The sequence below is a fragment of the Capra hircus genome, chromosome 14 (assembly GCF_001704415.2).
Source record: "Capra hircus breed San Clemente chromosome 14, ASM170441v1, whole genome shotgun sequence".
In the NCBI taxonomy this organism is placed as follows: domain Eukaryota; kingdom Metazoa; phylum Chordata; class Mammalia; order Artiodactyla; family Bovidae; genus Capra; species Capra hircus.
The window spans coordinates 11,477,237-11,486,258 of NC_030821.1; the positions used below are offsets into that span (position 1 = coordinate 11,477,237).

Genomic DNA, 9,022 nt, shown 5'->3' on the forward strand with positions numbered 1-9,022 from the left:
GTGTGTCCCTGTGTGTGTGTTTGTGTTTGTGTGTATTCGTGTCTGTGTGTGTGCATGTGTGTGTGCATGTGTGTGTGTTCATGTCTATGTGTATGTTCCTGTGTGTGTGTGTTCCTGTGTGTGTGTTCGTGTGTGTGTGTTCGTGTGTGTATGTGTGCGTGTTCATGTGTGTGTGTGTCTGTGTGCGCATGTTCATGTCTGTGTGTGTGTGTAAGCACAGCTGGGAATGGGGAACTCAGCCCCACGAATGAGGTCTTGAAGGGCAGGCCTTGCCCTGGCCTCCTCCTCCTCTCCTCGCCATCTCCCTCCGCTGCCATTCTCCCCTCTTGCCTTCTCCTCCCAGGCACCTGAACCGCTCCTGCAGGCCTCCTGCCTGCACGTGGTCAGTCACAGTCCAGGGACTTCTGTGACTCCAACAACTAAATCATAGCAACAGTTCAGTGACATAATTGGTAGCACAATGGCCTAATGTTCAAAAGACCCCTTCAGTCTCAAAACAAGGTTGAAGAGGGCAGGGTCATTACGTCATATGATGTGATATTGTCCAGTTAATCAGCAATAATTTTTGAGAATCTGCTGTCATAGGACGTCCTCATCAATTGTAGGGAACAGCAGTGGTGAAAGGCCATAGCAGGCACTGGGCTCCCCCGCGCTCCAAGGTCAGGTTCACGCTCTGGAGCTCTCAGAGAGTAGAGAAGGGGCTGCGGGGGGAGGAAGGGAGGAGGAGAAGGCGGTCGCTAATGAGCTCCCCTGCACAGGTGACAAAGGGGGTGCTCCACGCGTGCAACCCCCACGACACTCTGAAGAAAAACCAGGAGTAAAACAACACAAATTCCTCCATCTCCTGAAAGCATTGCTTAGTACACACATGAAATGAACGAAATCATTTAAATGTACTTTTGTCTATAAATCACTGCAGATGGTGATTGCAGCCATGAAATTAAAAGACGCTTACTCCTTGGAAGAAAAGTTATGACCAACCTAGATAGCATATTCAAAAGCAGAGACATTACTTTGCCGACTAAGGTCCGTCTAGTCAAGGCTATGGTTTTCTCTGTGGTCATGTATGGATGTGAGAGTTGAACTGTGAAGAAGGCTGAGCGCCGAAGAATTGATGCTTTTGAACTGTGGTGTTGGAGAAGACTCTTGAGAGTCCCTTGGACTGCAAGGAGATCCAGCCAGTCTATTCTGAAGGAGGTCAGCCCTGGGATTTCTTTGGAAGGAATGATGCTAAAGCTGAAGCTCCAGTACTTTGGACACCTCATGCGAAGAGTTGACTCATTGGAAAAGACTCTGATGCTGGGAGGGATTGGGGGCAGGAGGTGAAGGGGATGACAGAGGATGAGATGGCTGGATGGCATCACGGACTCGATGGACGTGAGTCTGAGTGAACTCTGGGAGTTGGCGATGGACAGGGAGGCCTGGCGTGCTGCAATTCATGGGGTCACAAAGAGTCAGACATGACTGAGTGACTGAACTGATGTCTAAAGAATTTCAGTCGCAAAATTTCAGGATTTTTTTCCATTCTATTACCCGACTTTTTAAAGTGGATTAAAAGGTTGCCGTTCAGAAAAAGGTTACATTCTTTCACTAGCCTACAAAAGTTTTCAGAGAAAAATGATGCCTCTGAAAACCAATCACATCTAGACTATACATTTATTTGTCAAATATGTGTGTTGTGAACATATACTCTTCCATCAATATTTCCACACAATGTATTTTTCACAGAAATTGTCAAAAGTTCATTAAATCCTACTTATAGCTTCCAGAAATGTTAGAGAGAGAGGGTAAGGATAGACACATAATCTTAGGTGTGCAGGAGAGACAAGGGGCAAGTTTTTATTAAGTGAAAAGTGAACTGTTTTCATTTGAAAGAAAAACGTACAGATAATTAGCCAGATAGTAAAACGCTTAGACTTCTGATCTAAATTACGTGTAACTATCTTGTGATAGAGGAAATTTTTGCATACTGAGGTATGGAGATGTCATTCTGGCTTATATATGATGTGGCTTGAACATAGTGCCAACTGGAACAGCCTATCTCATGGCTTGTCTGACGTACATTATACAGCTGCTCTAATCATTAAAAAGAATGCATTTACCAGGTGGTATAGAATGCCCACTTTGAAGACAGTGATAAACGCCCCAGGGCACCAGGGCTGTCATTCCTTCAAAGACAAGGTTTCCTTCTCGGCCACCAGGGTCCTGCTGACGCGCCGTGTACATGCTCTCTGCCTCTGTGGAAACCTTGGAGGAGTTTGATGTTCGTTCTTTGTTCTGACAGATGGTTCCGGCATCCAAGATGGAGCTGAGTGGCCTTTGTAGATACAGTTTCAAACTCATTCCTTCATCACCCAGAACTTGAATTTTCTGAACTGTATCGAACTCAAAAGTCACTACCAGCCATTTTCAAAACAGTATCAGCTGGCAGATGCCACTGTAAACGTATGCAAAATGCAACCATTTTGGACCCCAATCAACCCTTGCTTAACAAGTACCCTCACTTCTTGCCAGCTCAAATCCTAAGTCTTGACAAACAGCTTATATAATTTTGTGCTATTAGTCTATACAAGTGTTGCTAGTTACTCAGTTATGTCTGACTCTTTGCAACGCCGTAGACTGTAGCCCACCAGGCTCTTCTGTCCATGGAATGCTCCAGGGAAGAACACGGCAGTTGGTAGTCTTCTCCAGGGGATCTCCCCAACCCAGGGATCAAACCCAGGTCTCCTGCATTGCAGGCAGATTCTTTACTGTCTAAGCCACCAGAGAAGCCCCCCCTACAACTTTGGAGACAAGCCTCCCCCATTTTGTCGACTGCTGGAACACAGTTCAAGTGCTTCTTGAATTTGTCTTCCAGGCTGGAGTTCTGTTTGACTGGAATGAAATTCTTTGCTATTCCCATTATAAGTTGTCTGTTGATTATTTCCATGGATATTCATAAACAAAGGTATTGGGACTATTGTTCCCTTAAAGTTCTATAATCCTAAGAAATAATTTCAAATAAACTTTAGATAATGAATATTTTATTTTTCTATTTTATACTGAAGAGGAGAAAGGAAAAGAAGGTTAACCTTTATGGACAGTTATCTGATATCTAGTGTTGGATACTTCACAACCATTATTTATGTTATTTTAAAGAGGTTTCTACTGAAATCAAAATTATGATCATTTCCAATATCTCCATATCACTTTTCAAATTATAGCAAACATTCGAATTAGAAACCCAGTTTCATTTTTATTATAAATTTTGCCCCCCAAAATGTATATTTTGTTCACCAACATAGTACCCTTTACATCTTTTGTATCACTAGAAAACACCAGAATATTTGAAGATTTAGATAAACATATCAAATTACAAGCAACCTATTGCACCAAAAACAAAGGCTGAATTTTTTTGCTGCGGAGGGGGAAGAAACTGACTTTTCCCTCCTTCTATTAAGTTTTTGAAGTAATAAAGGCCTATTAATACAAAACGACACATTTCAACATGAAAAATGCAGGCTGTGCAAAGTGTGAGGTTCTCACTGTACTAACAACAGACCCACATTACACAGATGGAGTTCCTTTCCTTATTCGCCTCATAAATGTTAAGAGCAGCACACACAGCTTTTTCACTGTAGATGAACACTTGGTAAACACTATCAAGGAGACCTTTCACTTGTGTGTTTCCCTAGGCTTAGTGTAACTAAGTCTGTAGCCTCGATGTAACAAGAGTAAAAGATTTTTCTTTGAATACATATATCCCCATAACTGTAGCACATCTCAGCAGTTGTTCTCAGCACATGGTTAGTTGTTAGTTTTTGTCTCTTTTTTTTTTTTCTTTTTTGTTTTAATTTCAGGAAAACCTAATGAGTTTCCAGAAGCAGTGTGAGTGCTTTGGGGCCAAATGTGATTTAAAACCGGCAGTAAAAGAAAAAGAAGGCAGGGAAGGTAGCTGGTTAATTGACCTTTATTGTGCCTTCTGGTTCATTTAGAAATGGAAATTAAATTAACATGATAATTCAGTCCTACTGTGTTAAGGCTGCTATAAACCCATTAAATTTTATGGCCATTGATTTAGCATTTTTTTCTATTAACTGGGTTTAATTTTCAAAATTGTCATGCAGGTTCTGAAAAGTGCTTCATCCACTCTGGTTCCTCCAAGTTACTAATGTGTAGCTTTTCCTCTAATAGTACTCACTTAATTATTCAAGCGCAGAGGGCCCAACTGCCCTCAAATGCCTGAATTAATTTAGAAACGAGCGCCATTGAAAGTCTTCTTAAGAAGCAAGGAATGTTCAGAGATAGTAAAAGTCAGTGAAATATCCTAAAGTATATATCTAGCTTTTTAAAAAATTGTACCTTAAAACTAATCCAGATAAATGAAGGGCCAGGAAAAGGTTTTGTGTTGGTGTTTTTCAGCTTCTTGATAACATGAAACTCTTTTAAAATGCAATCATTCCTTATAGTTCATTTAGGTGTTCAAACATCTTTTTAGCTACTAATTTAGAATCATGACCAGTCAAAATTGCTATTTTTGAACTTCTGAATGATATCAATTTTTACTTAAAGTTAAAACTACTTTCTTGATTCTCTCTTATGCAGATGTAGGTCCTAAGAATGGGCTTCCAAAGTGGTGCAGTTGGTAAAGAATCCATCTTCTAATGCAAGAGACACAGGTTCAATCTTTGGGTCAGGAAGATCCCCTAGAGAAGGAAATGGCAACCCACTCCAGTATTCTCGCCTGGAGAATCCCATGGACAGAGGAGCCTGGCAGGATACAGTCCACGGGGTCGCAGAGTCAGACACGACTGAGGATACGCACACTAGGTCCTAAGATTATAGTTCACAGAGTGCATCTTTAGTTACTAACTCGAATATTAGTTTGAGTTTTATTTTGAAACCTATTGACACTTGAGGTCTCAGAGAGTTTGAAAAGGATTCTCTATCTTAACCTCATAGTATTCCTGAAAAGTAAAAATGTGATAACTTTACCTTTCTGATTCTTTACCACCAAAGAAAAAGAGGTAACTGATGGGCCTACAGGCCTACAGCTAGAACACTAGGTCTGTAAACAGTGCTGGGCTTTCAACCCCAGTTTATAAATTCAAAGAACTGATGAGTGGCCACTTTTTTTTTTTTACTAAACTATCAGCATTTTTTCATTATTTTCAAGTGGTATGATCAATTAAAATAGCTCAGTTTTTAAAATGCTACATTATGGTGATCTGTTTATAGTTTATAGACAACTGTTTACAGCTGTCTTTATGTGTGCTTTTGATAGTTAACAATTGAAAATCATAATTAAAGACCCTCAGAGCATCTGAAGATATTGTTGTTAGAAAATGGCATATAAGGCCTTGCAGACGCCACCACCCCAGAGCCTCCTTTGCTGTCTAGCCATGGTCAACCCCACCGCGTTCTTCGACATCCCTGTTGATGGCAAGCCCTTGGGCCGCGTCTCTTTTGAGCTGTTTGCTGACAAAGTTCCAAAGACAGCAGAAGAGAAAGGATTTGGTTATAAAGGTTCCTGCTTTCACAGAATAATTCCAGGATTTTTGTGCCAGGGTGGTGACTTCACACGCCATAATGGTACTGGTGGCAAGTCCATCTATGGCGAGAAATTTGATGATGAGAATTTCATTCTGAAGCATACAGGTCCTGGCATCTTGTCCATGGAAAATGCTGGCCCCAACACAAACGGTTCCCAGGTTTTCATCTGCACTGCCAAGACTGAGTGGTTGGATGGCAAGCATGTGGCCTTTGGCAAAGTGAAAGAGGGCATGCATATTGCGGCAGCCATGGAGCGCTTTGGGTCCAGGAACGGCAAGACCAGCAAGAAGATCACCATTGCTGACTGCGGACAGATCTAATAAATTTGACTCGTGTTTTACTTAACCACCAGACCATTCCTTCTGTAGCCCAGGAGAGCACCCCTTCACCCCATCTGCTCGAAATATCCTATGATCTTTGTGCTCTCGCTACAGTTCTTTGGGTTCCATGTTTTCCTTATCCCCCTCCAAGTTTAGCTGGATTGCAAAGTTAAATTTATGATTATAAAATAAAAACTAAACAATTATCTGTCTTTGTTTGCATTAAAAAAAAAAAAGAAGAAAATGGCATATAAATATTTCATTCCCTTCTGGGCAAAGTAAACCAGGTTCTTCATTATCCAAGCTATCTAACTATCTCATCCTCTGTCACCCACTTCTCCTCCTGCCTTCAATCTTTCCCAGCATCACAGTCTTCTCCAATGAGTCAGTTCTTCGCATCAGGTGGCCAGAGTATCGGAGTTTCAGCTTCAGCTTCAGCATCAGCCCTTCCAGTAAATATTCAGGGTTGATTTCCTTTAGGATGGACTGGTTGGATCTCCTTGCAGTCAAGGGACTCTCAAGAGTCTTCTCTAGCACCACAGTTTGAAAGCATCAATTCTTCAGTGTTCAGCCTTCTTTATGGTCCAGCTCTCACATCTGCACATGACTACTGGAGAAAACCATAGTTTGGACTATACAGACCTTTGTCAGCAATGTGATGTCTCTGCTTTTTAATAAGTTGTCTAGGTTTGTCATAGCTTGTTTGTGCGCTCAGTTGTATCAGACTCTTTGTGACCCCCTGAACTGTAGCCAGCCAGGCTCCTCTGTCCATGGAATTTTCCAGGCAAGATTACTGGAGTGGGTTTCCATTTCTTACTCCAGGAAATTTTCCTAATCCAGGAATCAAACCCGTGAGTCTCCTGCATTGGTAGGCAGGTTCCTTACCATAGGTGCCACTTGGGAAACCCTACAAGTATAGATAATATTCTGAGCATCTTTGAGCTGTGTCTAAGAGATATTGAAAACCCCCACCAGATGATGTTAACTACTGGTCTCCTTGACTTTGCCTAATCAAAGACTAAACTACAATTATTTGGTCTCATTTGACCGTTTTCCTTTGTTTCTGAGGTTTCTCATTTATCTGATTAAACATATTGTTTGGCTAAAGTTCGCATCAGGCTGAGGACAGGAGGGAAACAGAGGAGTTAAGCAGCTTGTTCAGGGATATGAACCTGTGCCAGCTGGCTATTACCACCTGTGTTGAATGACTGCCATACTCTTGTTTCTGTCAATTTCATTCATTCTTACTCACCAGGCCTGATAATTTGGATCATTTGGGATTCATTCCTTATCATTCTTCTCCTTCCTGCATGCCTCCTTCCTACCTCCATCCCTCACACCCTCCTCATCTTAAATCTTAGAGTCCTGATCAGTTTTTTGCTCCACGATCATGAACTCTAAGGACATTCCCTTGAGAAGGATGTATAAAGTGCTCAACGGTGTTAATATTTCTAAACTTGAAGCCCATGACCTCTGATCTGAGGGTAAGAAGCAGGATGAGTGTGGAGTAGGGGAGGATGAGAGTGAGTGCAAAGGGGAGAGAGAACACTCCAGCATCCTTGTCCTGTGTTTTATGGTTTTGGGTTTATATGATCTGCTGGAGTAGCTTTTGGCTTCTTTCTCAAGCACTGTGCCTGCAATGGGGGAGCTGTCAATAGAAAGGATTCATCTTTCCCCTTTCCCCAAACTGTATGCACAGTCACCTCTATCATAGCACCTATAACACCTTATTCCTTCCATAATGGTCTCCTTTAGATTCCCAAAATTTGGATTAAAGAATAGTTAATAAGGACCATAAGTGACTTCAAACTATATCCTCAAAAACTTGAATAATGGCTGGCTCATTCATGTTCAATAAGTGACTGACAACAAAGTGAGTTAATGAATGTCTGAAATAAACCAGCCTTTACCAAGAAGCATAAATGAGAGTAGATAATATGTTCTAGTTATATTTTTTCTAAGGAAAAAAAAATGTTGGAGGAATGTAACAATATCAATACAAATAAATACTAATGTTTACTAATTCTGTACTTATTTTAAGAAGTAAATTGTTATTATTCTTTAAGTGGGTAAATTTAAGGGAATAATTTGTTCACTAAATACATCACTGAGCATGACTTGGCCTAGTTCAAGCTTAGCTTCCAGATACACATAGCAAATATAACCTGAGTCTTTTCTCCAAGCAGAGCCCTTCTGTGACATATGCTCTACTGATGCCTAACTCTGGGGACCTGAGCCTATGTTCAATCTTAAAACCTTTGCTTTCATCTTACAAGAATGTGGGCATTCATTTCCCTCCTTCCTTCTTCAAGGGTTTCCCTTCTATCCAGTTTCTCAGGAAACAAGCTTCACTTTCTTCCTCACACATTGTTTACTATGGTTCAGTGCTTTATATTCCCCTTAAGTCTTTCATAAATCCTTTCACCCTACTCCCAGCAGACAACAAAAAGAAAATGGGAGTAAAAGGAAGGAAGAAAAAAAAAAGAGGTAAACCCTAAATTTACATAGCGTTGTATGTCAAATCCATTCAACTAAGAAAAGGAAATAAAAAACATCATCAGAAAATTTCTTATATCTGCTTCTAACCCTGAGGTGATTTCATTATACGTGTCTTCAGAAAGCTTATCCTCCTTTCCAGTAGCACTATAATTTTCAGAAAATGCTTTATCCTTGCAGTGGCAGAATTCTAGAAATTTTTATAACCTGATCCAACTTTCTGAAACAAAGCATTTACTTTATTACGTTGTTGCATGTTGAAAATGGATATTCAGACAGAACATATACTTTTTCAGAGTCATAAAATTACATTATAAGCTCTTCAAAGCAGATTCCTGAAAGCAAACCTTGTCTGTTTGTCCTATAACCTTTGGGTGTCACCAGTAAGTCCTGGGCAGAACATGTAGCCTGCGAGAGCAGAGTAGCTATGTCAAGAGACGGGTAAAGCTGAACACATTATTTCTTACATTATAGGAGAAATTTTAATAAAAGGATAACCAAGAAATAGAGCCTGATTTGGAAGCCAGGAGAAAACAGATTATGAATCAAACTGGAGGACAAGGTGAAGTCATGCACCAATGAAAAGAGGAAAAATCAATAACAAAACTAAAAGGAAGCAGTGAAATGAACATACATGCCTATACCCATCGAGAGGGCCTAGAGGTACTGATGCC

The 9,022-nt window shown here is 40.7% G+C and overlaps 1 pseudogene; it reads left to right on the forward strand.

The window, feature by feature from the left end:
- On the forward strand, positions 5,366-5,970 carry LOC102189692 (annotated as a pseudogene).